This window comes from Aythya ferina, assembly GCF_964211825.1.
Source record: "Aythya ferina genome assembly, chromosome: 34".
In the NCBI taxonomy this organism is placed as follows: domain Eukaryota; kingdom Metazoa; phylum Chordata; class Aves; order Anseriformes; family Anatidae; genus Aythya; species Aythya ferina.
In genome coordinates, this window is record NC_140331.1 from 778,172 (window position 1) to 792,917 (window position 14,746).

At 47.4% G+C, this 14,746-nt stretch overlaps 2 protein-coding genes across 9 annotated transcripts in view; both read left to right on the forward strand.

Moving 5' to 3' along the window:
• LOC311425839 (uncharacterized protein) overlaps positions 1-14,746 on the forward strand; it is a 329,482-nt gene that overhangs the window by 285,301 nt on the left and 29,435 nt on the right. The window lies entirely within an intron of this gene.
• LOC311425795 (uncharacterized protein) overlaps positions 1-14,746 on the forward strand; it is a gene marked incomplete at its 3' end in the record, with an annotated part of 311,807 nt that overhangs the window by 285,147 nt on the left and 11,914 nt on the right. The gene's annotated exons all lie outside the window — the stretch shown is intronic.

Here is a 14,746-nt window from a genome sequence, read left to right on the forward strand (position 1 = left end):
TGGTTCAAGGCATGTGCAGGTAATTAAGAGCTAAGGGATCATTATTAAGTATGAAAGAGATTTCCTTTGGCCACCCGAAATAGTAGATGATGCCCACATTTAGGACAAGTGAATCTTGCCTTGTTTGTTATTTTCTGGGTAGCATAGGCAGCTGTCATGGTTTTGGTATGATTATTGGCAAATTACCTTTATAGAGGCTCATATGACATTACATTTTAGATGTTTGATGAAAACAGCAGTGATAACACACTGATGTGTTGGAGCAGTGCTCACACAGAGCCAAGGACTTTTCTGCTTCTCCTGCTGCCCTACCGCCAAGGAGGCTGAGGGTGCATTAGAAGCTGGGAGGAGACAGAGCCTGGAGCTGAGCAGGACTGACCAAATTCAGTCCATACCATGCAACATCACGCTCAGCAATAAAAGGTGGGGTAAAGGAGGAAGGGGGGATACTGGGAATGATGGCATTTGTCTTCCAAGAAACTCTTCAGTGTGATGAGCCCTGCTTTCCTGGAAGTGTCTGATCATCTGCCTGGCAATGGGAAGTACTGAATGAATTCCTTGTTTTGCCTTGCTTGCACACATGGATTTTGCTTTACCTAATGAACTGTCTATGTCTTAACCCATGAGTTCTACCACTTTTACCTTTCTGATTTTCTCCCCATCCCACCTGGGACGAGTGGGTGAGTGGCTGTGCCATGCTCAGCTGCCTTCTGGTGCTAAACCAAAACAGTTCTTTGGGGAACAAAGGGTTTGAGACAATGACAGATTTGAGTGTGGAGACCAGATTTATAGATATCAGAGCAGTTTGGCTCTTAACTGGAAGTCTCCTGTGTTTGCAACAGGGCTTCCTTGCCTTTCTGTATGTGCATGAGAGTCCAGTGCTTGTTAGTGGCTGCTTTTGAATCTGCTGTTTGCTCTACTCCTTATCATCTTTCTTTGCTGTGCCTGGGAGCATTCTGATAACAGCCATGGCCATGTGCCCGGACTGGTGGATGGCCAGGGCACGGCTGCTGTTCCTGTGCTGCCTCTACTGGACAGGCTGGAACTCCAGTGTGACTGTGAGTCAGAGGAACTGTGACCTGTGGGTGATTCCACATGGCAGCATGTACAACCCAAAGCATCTGTGTCCATGGACAAGTCTACTCCAGAGCAAAGTATGCCTCGAGGCCTCTGTGGCCATGGAGAAGTCCGTGCCATAGTGGGTACACCTTGCAGTGTCTGTGCCCTTGCATAAGGCCATGGCAGAAGACCTCAAAGCGTCTGTGGCCATGGGTAAGTCCTCAACACAGCAGGTAGACTTCTGAAGGGAGTGTGGTTTATGGATAAGGCCATGCCGGAGGAGGTACACCTCTAAGAGGCTGTGGCCAAAAGACACTGGATGGAGCAGGGGTGAGGGGAGGAGTTCAATGCAATGTTAAACTCTGTAGCCTGGTCTGAAGGGACCAGGGATGGAGACTGTGATGGATGTACTTTTAAAATGGTTGTAACCCATGATCGGAGTTGCATGTTATAGGAAGTCCAACAGCAGAAATGACTGGAACTGATAAGAGTAGGAACAAGATGCACTCTAAGTAGAATCACTGAATATCCCAAGTTGGAAGGGTCCCACAAGGACCATGGAGTCCAACTCCTGGCTCCACACAGGTCTACCCAGAAATCCAGACCGTATAACTAAAAGTACAGTGCAAATGCTTCTTAAACTCTGACAGGTTTGGTGCTGTGACCATGTCCCTGGGGAGCCTGTCCTGTATGCACCACCCTTCTCGGTGAAGAACCTCTTCCTGATATCCTGCCGGAACCACCCCTGTCGACCTTAAAGACCATCTAGTTCCATCCCCCTGCAATAGGCAGGGATGCCGCCCACTAGGTGAGCATGCCCAGAGCCTTGTCCAGCCTGGCCTTGAACACCTCCAGGGATGGAGCATCCACAACTTCTCTGGGCAACTTGTTCCTGTGCCTCACCACCCTCCAAGTAAAGAATTTCCTCCTAGTGTCTAATCTAAATCTCCCCTCTTTTAGTTTAAAACCACCCCCTGTCATTATCTGATTGAACACAGAGTCACTCTCCATCCAAATACCCTTTAAGTACTGAAAAGCTGCAATGAGGTCACCCTGGAGAATTCTCTTCTCCAGGCTGAACATGAACATGCCCAGCTCTCTCAGCTTTTCTCCATAGGAGAGGTGCTCCAGCCCTCTGAGCATCTTTGTGGAACTCCTCTGGACCCGTTCTAACAGGTCCACATCCTTCTTGTGCTGGGGGATCCTGACCTGGACTCCAAGTGGGGTCTCACAGAACAGAGCAGAGGGAGACAACCTCCTCCCTTCACCTGCTGGTCACTCCTCTCTTGATGCTACTCAGGATGCAGTTGGCCTTCTGGGCTTCAGGCACTCACTGCTGGCTCACGTTGAGCTTTTCATCCACCAGAACCCTCAAGTCCTCCGCAGGGCTGCTCTTGATGAGTCCTTCACCCAGCCTGTCCTCATGTCTGGGACTGACTTCATCTTGCACTCCCCTCAGCCTTTAACACCTCTCTCCTTCTTGCCCACTCATCTCATGCAGGCAGTGCCCCCAGCCCTGCTGTGCGGTGCAGAGGTGCTGCTGCTGGGCGAAGCATCCCAGGAGCCCAGTCCAGCTCAGGAGCAGAGGACCAGACTTTCCTGTCTCACCACCCCAGCCTTGAGCTGTCCCTGGGGCTCCCAAGGAACCTACTTGGAACTAGACTGAAGTAATCACTTTTGTTCCCTCCTTCAGCTGTGGACAGGCAACTCTTTCCAGTAGTGTCATTTCTCCATCAGAGACAGAGTTAGGTAGGCGAATCACCTTCCCTTGTACCATGACAGACCTGGGCAGTGACAGAAAGATCTCTTTACTCCTGCTCAAGAAAGGGATTCAGCTGAGCCAGTTGAGGTATCTCATCCTGGCTGTGTAGTCCTGGGGCTGGAAGGGGGTTCAGCTTCTTCCATACACGTCTCAGGCATTTATCTGGCCTCCCCTCAAGCGTGCACAAAATACTCTCGTCTAACCTCCCAAGGTAAATAATAGATATTGTAGGGTAGAAGTGAGCTGGTCAAACACAAACTCAGTGCTAGAGGTGATCCGAGATATTTGCAGGTATCTGCAAGCTCTAACACAGCATTTCTGGGAGTCAGGGCGGCAGCTGGGGCCTGGTGGGAAATCCCTTTGGCAAGTGAAATGAAAGCAGAGGCACACATGGAGGACAACTGAACCTTCTCCCTACTTGTTATATTCAAAGCAACCTGCAGAGGTATTTATCTGAGGAAATGGAGTCATGTGCCTTAGCTACCTAGGTAAATCTATGTTAGTTCACTGTGGGCTGTCCTTTCAACTAGATTTCAGATAGATTTAGACTAGATTTGAAGGGGGAAAGGGATAAAATCAGGCTTTCCAGTCGTAAGCTATGGGATGGCACACCAAAATTTGAGGGACTGTGTGCTAGTGAGGTCCTTCAATCTGCTCCACAAGGCGCTGGGTACAATAAATTACATTTGAAATGTTTCTGCACCGATGTACACAGCACGACAGAAGCAAGAGGAGCTAGAAACTTTGGCTCAGTCCCTGCATTGCAATACATTTGCCATAAGCAAAACTTGGTGGGAAGAGTGCTGTGACTGGTTGCCTGGCAGGTTAAGCCACAACAGCTCAGCACCATTCAATCCCCCTCATGGGAATGGGGGGAAAGCATCAGGGAAAAAAAAAAAAAAAAGGTAAAACTCATAGGTTGAAATAAAGACCATTTAATAGGACAGGGAAAAAAAAAAATAAAAGGATAATAATAGTAATGATAACAGAATGTACATCACAACTGAATTGCTTACCAGCTACTGACCAATGCCCAGTCCATCCCTGAGCAATGGCAGCCCCCTCCAGACAACTCCTCCCAGAGAAGCTAAGTCACTGACTTAGTAAAAGCTCTGCTCTGCAGCAAAGAAAACGTCGTTGGGTTATTTGCATTATTCTTATCCTAAATCCAAACTATGGCACCATACCAGCTACTCTGAAACAAACTAACTCTATCCCAGCTGAAACCAGGACACTGGTGTGCTGCAGTAGATGGTTATAGCCTCTCCAAGAGGAATAAGCAGGGCAGGCAGGTGGTGGGGTGGCACTGTATGTAATGGAGGGGCTGGACTGTACAGAGCTTGCAGTTGGTGATGATATGGTTGAGAGCCTCTGGGTAAGGACTAAGGGAAAAGCAAGTAAAGCATGTGTTGCTGTGGGAGTCTACTATAAGCCACTCAGCCAACAGGATGATATCAGCATATATATATATATATCATCATTCTATCGGAAATTAGGGGAAATCTGTAGATCAGCTGCCTTTTCCTTATGGGTGACTTCAACTTGCCAGATTACAGCTGATGCAAACTGGTCCAGGAAATTCCTAATTCACACTGATAACTTCTTGGTACAGATATTAAGGGAGACGACTAGGAAAGGTGCCCTCCTGTATTTGCTGCTTTTAAATAGAGATGGTCTCTTTGGTAAAGTGGTGATTAGTGTCTGTCTTGGCCACAGTAAGAGAGAAACAGTCAACTTTAAAATCTTTAGTGATAGAAGAAAAACTGCCACCAAAACGTTGACCTTAGATACTGGGAAAGCAGATTTCAGGCTGCTCAGAGAACTAGTTAGTAAGGTCTGCTGGGAATCTACTTTTAAAGGTGTTGGGGGTCATCTGTGCTGGTTGCTATGGAAAGAAAGCAAACAAAGACAAAACAAAGAAAAAATGGGAAGAAAAGAAAAAAAAAACTATGGACAAAGATAGTCCTGGGTTTTCATGTGAAATTCTGGGAATCATATGAGCAGCAGAGTACTTTATAAATGCTGAAATACTGTACGTTGCCACATTTTCTTCAGGGCGTCCTTGATCTCCTGGTTCCTCATGCTGTAGATGAGGGGGGTTCAGTGCTGGAGGCACCAACGAGTACAGAACTGCCATCACCAGGTCCAGGGATGGGGAGGAGACGGAGGGGGGCTTCAGGTAGGAAAACATGCCAGCGCTGACAAACAGGGAGACCACGGCCAGGTGAGGGAGGCACGTGGAGAAGGCTTTGTGCCGCCCCTGCTGAGAGAGGATCCTCAGCACAGCCCTGAAGATCTGCAAGTAGGACAGCACAATGAAAATAAAACATACAAAGTCAACAAAGACACTAATCACAAGAAGCCCAGCTTCCCTGAGGTAGGAGTCTGAGCAGGAGAGCTTGAGGATCTGGGGGATTTCACAGAAGAATTGATCCACAGCATTGCCTTGGCAGGAAGTTCCTCTGTACTTGGCTCTGGGGAGGCCACACCTCGAGTAGTGAATTCAGCTCCAGGGCCCCCAGTGTAAGGACATGACGTATTAGGATGAGTCCAGAGGAGGGACACAACGATGACCAAGGGGCTGGAGCACCTATTCTATGAAGACAGGCTGTGGGAGCTGGGGTTCTTCAGCCTGGAGAAACGAATGTTCCAGGGAGACCTCATTGCAGCCTTCCAGAACCTACAGGAAAGCTGAGGAGGGACTTCTCATCAACGAGTGTAGTGATAGGACAAGGGGTGATGGTTTTAAACTGAAAAAAGATGGTAGATTTAGATTAGACATTAGAAAAAAGTTCTTTGTTCTGAGGGTGGTGAGGTACTGGAAGAGGTTGCCCAGGGAACTTGTGGATGCCCCATCCCTAGAAGTGTTCAAGGCCAGGCTGGATGGGGCTTTGAGCAAACTGGTCTAGTGAAAGGTGTCCCTTCCCATGGCAGGGGGGATATCATTTCAAAGAAATTATATGATCTTTAGGGTCCCTTCCAACCCAAACTATTCCGTAATTCTCTGAGCTCCCTAGTACCCCACTGAGTCAGCTGAATACTGCAAGGGGCTTCTGCGAACAGCCTGAGCAGGAACTTGATCAATTATCCTCAACTTGGGCACCTGCTGTCATTTCATTTGGCAGAAGACCTTCCCCACAAGGCTCCCGGACGACACCCTCACACAGTGCCCTGCCTCTCCACATTGGTCCACCTCAGCTTGCAGTTACCTGCTTATATCTTGGACCACCTCTGCCACCTCAAAGTTTATCATGAGTTCGTGGCCTCCATTTCCAATAATTCCAATGGGAGCTAAGACACGCAGTTGACACACAGGTGCCTGTTTTGTGCACACCTGAACCGAGGCAAGACAACTCCAACCTCCAGTGGGTTTGTGGTCAATATGGGAAGTAGCAGAGTCTATAAGCCTACAAACCTGCAATACTGACTCGGCTGACTCCCTTCTCCCATCCTGGTGTCCTGGTTTCAGTTAGGACAGAGTTAATTTTCTTCCTAGTAGCTGGTAGAATGCTATGTTTTGGCTTAGGATAAGAAGAGTGCTGATAACACCCCGATGTTTTAATTGATGCAGAGCAGTGCTTACACCAGGCCAGGGACGTCTCAGCTTCTTGCTCTGTCCTGCCAACGGGCAGGCTGGGGGTGCAGCAAGAGCTGGGAGGGGACAGAGCCAGGACAGCTGACCCAAACTAGCCAAAGGGGTATTCCATACCATCTGACGTCATGCTAAACAATATGTAGGGGTGGCTAGCCGGGGGAGGGGGGCAGGACTGCTCAGGGTTTGGCTGGGCATCGGTCAGCGGGTGCTGAGCAATTGCATTGTGCATCACTTGTTTGTACACATTATTAGTAGTAGTAATATTATCATCATTATTGTTATTATTATCTTCCTGTCTTAATACACTGTCTTTATCTCAACTCATGGGCTTCACTTTCCCATTTCTCTCCCCCATCCCAGCGAGGGAGGGGGGAGGGTGAGAGAACGGCTGTGTGGTGTTTAGCTGCCGGCTGGGTTAAACCACTACAAGTATTATTTGCATAGTAATACAGATACACTTTGGATAGTATGAGAAAAAAGCTACAAGTCAGTCTTTCCACAATTTTGACTTTATTCAGAAGAGGATGCTGTTATATCCCCAGCATCATATATCTGATTACCATATTCTAGGCAGACAAAACTTGGCAACCACCAACATCAGGAGATTAATACACCACATATTTCAGTCAGTTTTCCAAACACTGGATTGTCTAGGCATACTCTTTTCTAAATTTGCAGTGGTTTGGGAGAAAAAAGTACTCAATTACTACGCATCTTCTGCAACTGCTTGATCCCCATGCTGGATATAGCTCATTTACTTTACTCCAGTCCAGTGAATAATGAAACAAAATGTCATACACAAATCATCTGGCAGGGCGACACACTTCCAGTTAGCATCCAGAGCCATCTGGACCCATGCTAAGAGAAACAGTAGTTTACAGCCTTGACATCTTCTGAAGCAAGAATGCTAGAATGCATGGAAATGGTGAAAAGCTGCAACGCTTAAGTTCAGACTGCACATTAGGAAACAATTCTTTACTGTGGGGTGATCAAACCCTGGAACAGGCATCCTTGAGGGGTGGTTGACACCCCATGACTTCCAGTGTTCCAGAGGCATTTGGGCAATGCCCTCAAGAATATGCTTTAACTTTTGATTATCCTTGAAGAGGTCAGACAGTTGGACTCGATCTTTGAAGGTCCCTTCCAACTGAACTATCTTATTCTAGGAAAACTTGCTTCCAGCTCTCTCAAGATAGTAGCAGCATCATTGCTAACAAAAAGCTTGGCCAGATGATTGCACCCATTTTGTTCATTGCTAAAGGGGAAAAGAAATATCCATTAGGCAACTGTCACTTTGCACAGAAATACTGTTTCCATAGTATTTTGGTTTATCTCACACATTAAAACATTACCCTTGTTTATAATTTAATAATCCAAAGTATTTTTTTGTGAAATAACACTCAGGAGTGTGTTACATCAAGGGGAACTCATTCATTTCTGAACAAGCAGTTTTCTCTTCAGAAATATTGGTACAGAATTTAACTAATCAAGACTGAAGATCATGGTTTTGGTGTATGTGTCAGAACACAGTAAGGTTACATGCAAGATGACTATCTACCAGGTTATCATCTTTTATTTTCTGTAGGTCTCCCATATAGGAGGAAGACAGCAAAGAGGACACAGTGACCTTACCAGTTAGTACTCCAGTGATTCATCAAGACTTAACATTTTGTCTTTTTTTTTTTTTTACCATATAATTCACATTCTCCATGCCATCATCTGGTAGTAGCTACTTCACTAGTGCAGGACTTACAGGAGCACTTCTTTTTTTCCAGGTAGGAAGCAGAATGGTTAAATGATGAAATGCTTCCTGAAAATGTTACAGTTGTCAGCCAGGAAGTCTGTGGCTCTTTTCCTGTAGGGTCGTGCCACTTGCCAGCACTACATCATGCTAGGTGGAATGCCAGACTAGACTTCAATTACGTTGCCCCAAACAGTACCCGTTTGTATTAAAAACATTTCTGAGGCAGTGTATATACAGTGGTGTTACTCTCCTGTTGTGGTTTAACCTGGCAGGCTGCTAAGCAGCACGCAGCCATTCGCTCATTCCCCCACCCTCCCAGTGGGATGGGGGAGAAAATTGGGAAAACAACAAAGTTAGAACTTGTGGGTTGAAATAAAGACAGTTGAATGGTTCAGTAAAGGGAGGAAAACCAATAACAACTACAATTATAATATATCTACAAAAGGCATGATGCACAATGCAATTGCTTACCATCCACCAATTGATACCCTGCCAGGCCCCAAACAGCACCTCTCCATCCATGGGCAACCCCCAAAGTTTTGTTGTTCTGCATGATGCCATACGGAATGGGACATCCCTTGGGCCAGTTTGGGTCTCCTGTTCTGACTGTGTCCCTTCCCAACTTGTTTTTGAGCATCTGCAGTCTCCTCGCTGGCAAGGCAGCGCGAGAAGTTGACGAATCCTGGGCTCTGGGTAAGCACTGCTCTGTCACAACTGAAACACCGCTGTGTTATCAGCAGCATTCTCATACTAAATCCAAACCACAGCACCACACCAGCTACTACGAAATGAACTCTCTCTGAGCCAAAAGCGGGATAAGCTTTGTCATGAAAATCAAAGGAGGCCTACTTTTGTTTGTCATTCCACAATCCAGAAATAACACATTATTTCTTTTACTTCAGAAGCACTTTCAGTTCTGAGGGTGTCTCCCCGGAGTCTTGGAAAAGACATACACAGGTAAGGAAAGAGCTCAGAGAAACTGCAGCATGGCATTTTGGCTCAAAACTAAGGACTAGGTAGAGATAGAAGGAAAAGCAGAAGATAAGGAGAGAGATGAGCCGGAGAGATGCTTTGATTATGTTGGAACATGGTCAAAAGTGAATTGAGAAGGTCACAGCAGAGGCATGATGACATTACTCGGGAAGAGGCAGCTCCTAGCTCTAGCTGCATTACCACAGCTTGTCTTCCATGCCTTTTCACAATCAAAAGCCAACAGGCACTGGACAACACCAACATTAAGACAAGTGATGAGATGCTTGGTGAAATGGAATAACCAAAGGCAAAGCCTCCAGTCTGATCCTGTATGACGAAACACAATGCACTTCAGCAAAGACACCTAGAACACTGCTGTACGATTCTTGGTTGCATGTGAAGCAGTCACGCACTTTTGAGACTCACTTGCACTTTTATCAACTTCTCTGTGCTATTTTGCATGTTTTGATCTTTGGGTGCTTTCCTATAACCAGCTGGAATCATAGAATCATAGAATCATAGAATATCCTGAGTTGGAAGGGACCCTTAAGGATCATCAAGTCCAACTCTTGACACCACACAGGTCTACCCAAAAGTTCAGACCATGTGCCTAAGTTCACAGTCCAATCTCTTCTTAAATTCAGACAGGCTCGGTGCAGTGACCACTTCCCTGGGGAGCCTGTTCCAGTGTGCAGCCACCCTCTCTGTGAAGAACCCCCTCCTGACGTCAAGCCTAAATTTCCCCTGCCTCAGCTTAACCCCGTTCCTGCGGGTCCTGTCACCGGTGTTAATGGAGAAAAGGTCTCCTGCCTCTCGACACCCCCTTACGAGGAAGTTGTAGACTGTGATGAGGTCTCCCCTCAGCCTCCTCTTCTCCAGGCTGAACAGGCCCAGTGACCTCAGCCGTTCCTCGTACGTCTTCCCCTCCAGGCCTTTCACCATCTTCGTAGCCCTCCTCTGGACACTTTCCAACAGTTTCATGTCCTTTTTATACTGTGGTGCCCAGAACTGCACACAGTACTCGAGGTGAGGCCGCACCAGCGCAGAGTAGAGCGGGACAATCACCTCCCTTGACCTACTAGCGATGCCGTGCTTGATGCACCCCAGGACACGATTGGCCCTCCTGGCTGCCAGGGCACATTGCTGGCTCATATTCAACTTGCTGTCTACCACGACCCCCAGATCCCTCTCTTCTAGGCTGCTCTCCAGCGTCTCATCGCCCAGTCTGTACATGCAGCCAGGGTTTCCCCGTCCCAGGTGCAGGACCCGGCACTTGCTCTTATTGAACTTCATGCGGTTGGTGATCGCCCAGCTCTCCAGCCTGTCCAGATCCCTCTGCAAGGCCTTTACGCCCTCATTTGAGTCCACAACTCCTCCAAGTTTGGTGTCATCAGCAAACTTGCTCAAAATACCCTCTATTCCTACATCCAGATCGTTTATAAAAATATTGAAAAGTATCGGCCCTAAAATGGAGCCTTGAGGGACCCCACTGGTGACCGCCCGCCAGCCTGACGCAGCCCCATTTACCATAACCCTTTGGGCCCTGCCCGTTAGCCAATTGCTCACCCATTGTATGATGTTTTTATTTAGCTGTATGGTGGACATTTTGTCCAGTAGGATCCTGTGGGAAACCGTGTCAAAAGCCTTGCTGAAGTCCAAAAAAATCACATCAGCTGGTTTCCCTTGGTCCACCATACGGGTGATCTTATCATAAAAGGAAATCAGGTTAGTTAGGCAGGACCTACCCTTCACAAACCCATGCTGGCTGGGACCAATGACTGCTTTGTCCCCCAGGTGCGCCTCAATAAGTTTGAGAACCATCTTCTCCATGATTTTACCAGGCACTGATGTGAGACTGACAGGCCTGTAATTGCTAGGGTCTTCTTTCTGACCCTTCTTGAAAATTGGCACAACATTTGCCAGCTTCCAGTCTACCGGGACCTCTCCAAATTCCCAGGATGGTTGAAAAATAATTGAAAGAGGTTCTGCGATGACATTCGCCAGCTCTTTCAGCACCCGGGGATGAATCCCATCCGGACCCATGGACTTGTAGGGATCCAGGTGGAGTAGCAAATCCCGCACACGTTCAGGGTCAGTTGGGAGTTTGTCATCCCCACCGTCCCGGCCCTCCAGCTCAGGGCACCCTGGGTCCCAAAGCCCATCATCGGCATTGAAGACAGAGGCAAAGAAGGCGTTAAGCGTCTCTGCTTTGCCTATGTCATCATCTGTGAGGAGACCTTCCCTATCAAGGAGCGGCCCTATGTACTCTTTAGTTCTCCTTTTTCCATTTACATATCTAAAAAAAACCTTTTTATTTTCTCTCACAGACACAGCCAGCTTCAACTCTAGCTGTGCTTTGGCCACTCGAACTTTCTCCCTACAAACACGAACAGCATCCCTGTATTCTTTCCATGACGCCTGGCCCTCCTTCCAGTAGCGAAACACTCTCTGTTTCCGCCTAATCTCCATTAGAACGTTCCTGGTCAGCCACGCCGGCCTCCTGCCCCGCCTGCCTGACTTGCGATATTTTGGAATTGCCTGATCTTGTGCTTCTAGGAGGCATCTCTTAAAGAGTGACCAGCACTGGTGGACATCGAGGCCTTCAAGAGCAGTTTCCCAGGGGACCTTTCTGACTAGTTCCCTGAGCAGCCTGAAGTCCGCTTTCCCCATATCTAGGGATGAGGTTTTGGTGGCACTTTTCCTTCTGTCACCATAAATTTTGAACTCAACCACTTCATGGTCGCTATGACCGAGGCGGCCACCAATCACCACATCTCCCACCAGACCCTCTCTGTTTTCTAGCAACAGGTCTAGGAGGGCACCTTTCCTAGTTGGCTCCGTTAGCACCTGCACCAAGAAGTTATCATCTAGGTGCTTCATGAACCTCCTGGACTTGCTCGTGTCAGCCGTGTGGCACTCCCAGTTAACGTCCGGCAAGTTGAAGTCCCCCATAAGGACAAGGGGAGTTAATCTCGAGGCCTCTCTTAGTTCTGTAAAGAATAATTTATCGGCGCTATCGTCCTGGCCAGGCGGTCTGTAATAGACTCCCACAACGACATCCCCTTTATTCGTTCGTCCCTTGATCCTTACCCAGAGGCTCTCAACTTTGCCATCGCCGACCTGAAGTTCCACACAGTCCAGCCCCTGCTTCACGTACATCGCCACCCCACCACCTCGCCTACCCTGCCTGTCCCTCCTGAAGAGCCTGTAACCATCTATCGCAACACCCCAGTCACAGGACTCATCCCACCAGGTTTCGCTTATGCCGATGATGTCGTAGTTGCGGGACTGGGCCAGGACTTCTAGCTCATCTATTTTATTCCTCATACTGCGTGCGTTTGTGTAAAAGCATTTCAAGTGCATCTCCTTACACTCAGCACCTTGTGGATCTGACCGAAGGACCTCACTGGCACACAGCCCCTCTGATTCTAGCGTACCATCCCTTAGGTCTTCACCGGCGCGCCTGGTTTTAGCCCCTTTCCCCTTCGACTCTAGTTTAAAGCCCTATCTATCAGCCCTGCCAACTCCTGACCAAAATGTTTGGAATATCCAAAACATTTTTATAAGATTATCTGAATACTTACTTCTATTACTAAATCTGTTTTTGTTGCATTCTATGTGGGAGGGTAAATGACTGGGGGGAAAAAAAAAAAAGGGTCAAAAAGTTGCATGCAACTGATTATGACTGGACGTTACGGTAGTACCAAAATATTTACCCACATTTAAATCTGTTAGATACCCTTACATCAAATCTCTTTACTCTTTGTGGCACCTGGCATCTGGATTTAAAAAATTTCTTGCTTTCCATAGAAGGATCTCAAATATTGGATTAATGATGACCTCTTTCATAGAAAGCCTAGCAAAGTTAGCTGTCTTTCAGATTTCACTACTTTGGACTCCTCACATTTCTATCTATAGAAGTTGTTTATATTTGGGATTTGGAGTTACTTTCCTCCAAAATGCGCATACCAGCCCCTATGAAGAAAAAGAACCCTATCCTGGCTGAAACCAGGCCATCTCTTTACCTGATTTTCCCCAAGACTCACAGCAGAAGATCCAAAGCAATGGTATGTGGTATGTTAAAGGAATGGGGTTTTACAATTTAAAATACTTCTCAAATTTGTATCCATTATAATATTCTTATAAGAGTAAAGGCTCAATATGTCTCTTTTCATAGCTTCTGAACTCTGGTCTCTGTTTTTTCAGTTTTGGACTCTCCAAAGCCACTGGTTTCTCAGCTCCTTCGTAAAAGTTAGCTCAGAAATTAAATCAAGGGTTGTTACTGCCTGCCAATTTAGTGTGAACTTTGCAAGCATTCACCCGAAGGTGAATTGGGGATCTTATTAATGTTACAAATATCTTAAGTGTGGGAGGCAGAGGGATTTGGCCAACCTCTTTTTGGTGGTTTATGGGGACAGGACAAGGGGCAATGGCCACAACATAGATGACAGGAAGTTCCGCAGCAGTGTGCGAAAGAACTTCTTCGCGGTGAGGGTGACAGAGCACTGGAACAGGCTGCACAGGGAGGTTGTGGAGTCTCCTTCTCCGGAGATATTCAAGGCCTGTCTGGATGCCTACCTGGGCAACCTGGGAGGGGGGTTGGACCCGATGATCTCTTGAGGTCCCTTCCAACCCCTACAATTCTGTGATTCTGTGACATTCCCTTTCTGAGTTTTCTGTAATTAAAATGCTGTTATTTAATTACTCTCTCCTAACTTTCCGTCAGAAGTCGTCATTAGGAAGAGCATCCTCGGTGCATGTGGCATGCAGACATTTTCCAGTCTTTTACTCTCTATGGCTAAGAACCTAGAGAGCTGGTCTGTTCTGGAAAACGATCAAACTGATATTAGAACAGTTGCTTCTACTTCCTTTTGAGAGACAAAATACAAATTCAATCTGAGATTTCCTCATTTAAGAATAATACAAAAAAGACAACTGGAACTGCAAAAGTTTTATTATTAAAACAGATTAACTTCAGCACAATCAACCTATGAACTAAGAGACTATGAACCTGTAAGGGGGTGCTGCTATCCCTGCTGTGTCTAGCAGGTGCCATGCCTGGGTGCCATTCTGTCGCCTGCAGCTGCCTTGTCTTGGTCGCAGGTGCAGGTCGGGCAGTGTGGGGCTGCCAGGCGCTGCCAGCTGTACGGCTGCAAAATGGCTGCAGCAGAGGCTACTGCCAGCAAGGCCAGTGGAAAGAGTAAGTGACGGAAGGGAGGCAGGGCAGCCGAGGGAGTCTTCGGAGCTCCTGCGTTTGGGCACAGGGGGATCTGGGAAGGGAGGACGTGGTGTGGGGAGGGAGCAGGAGCGGCAGCTCAAACGTCACCATGACGACCCAGTGTCACCACGATGATATCACAGTGTGGCTCTGGCTGGAGCAGCCGGAGCAGGCATGTTGCTGGTCCTGCAACATAGCTATGGGTGTTTTGACTCAAGAGCCAAGAAGCAAATAAAGCTATTTAAAAGGGATCACCCCTCACCTGGCCGTTGCTTCCCCTTCCCTGTGTGGTCCCCTGAATAGCCCCCTGCTGGCCTCCTTGATGTCCCTCCAGTTTCTGCTTTTGGTTTTCTGCTTGAAAGATAAAAGCAGTAAGCTATTTCTGTAAAGATTTAG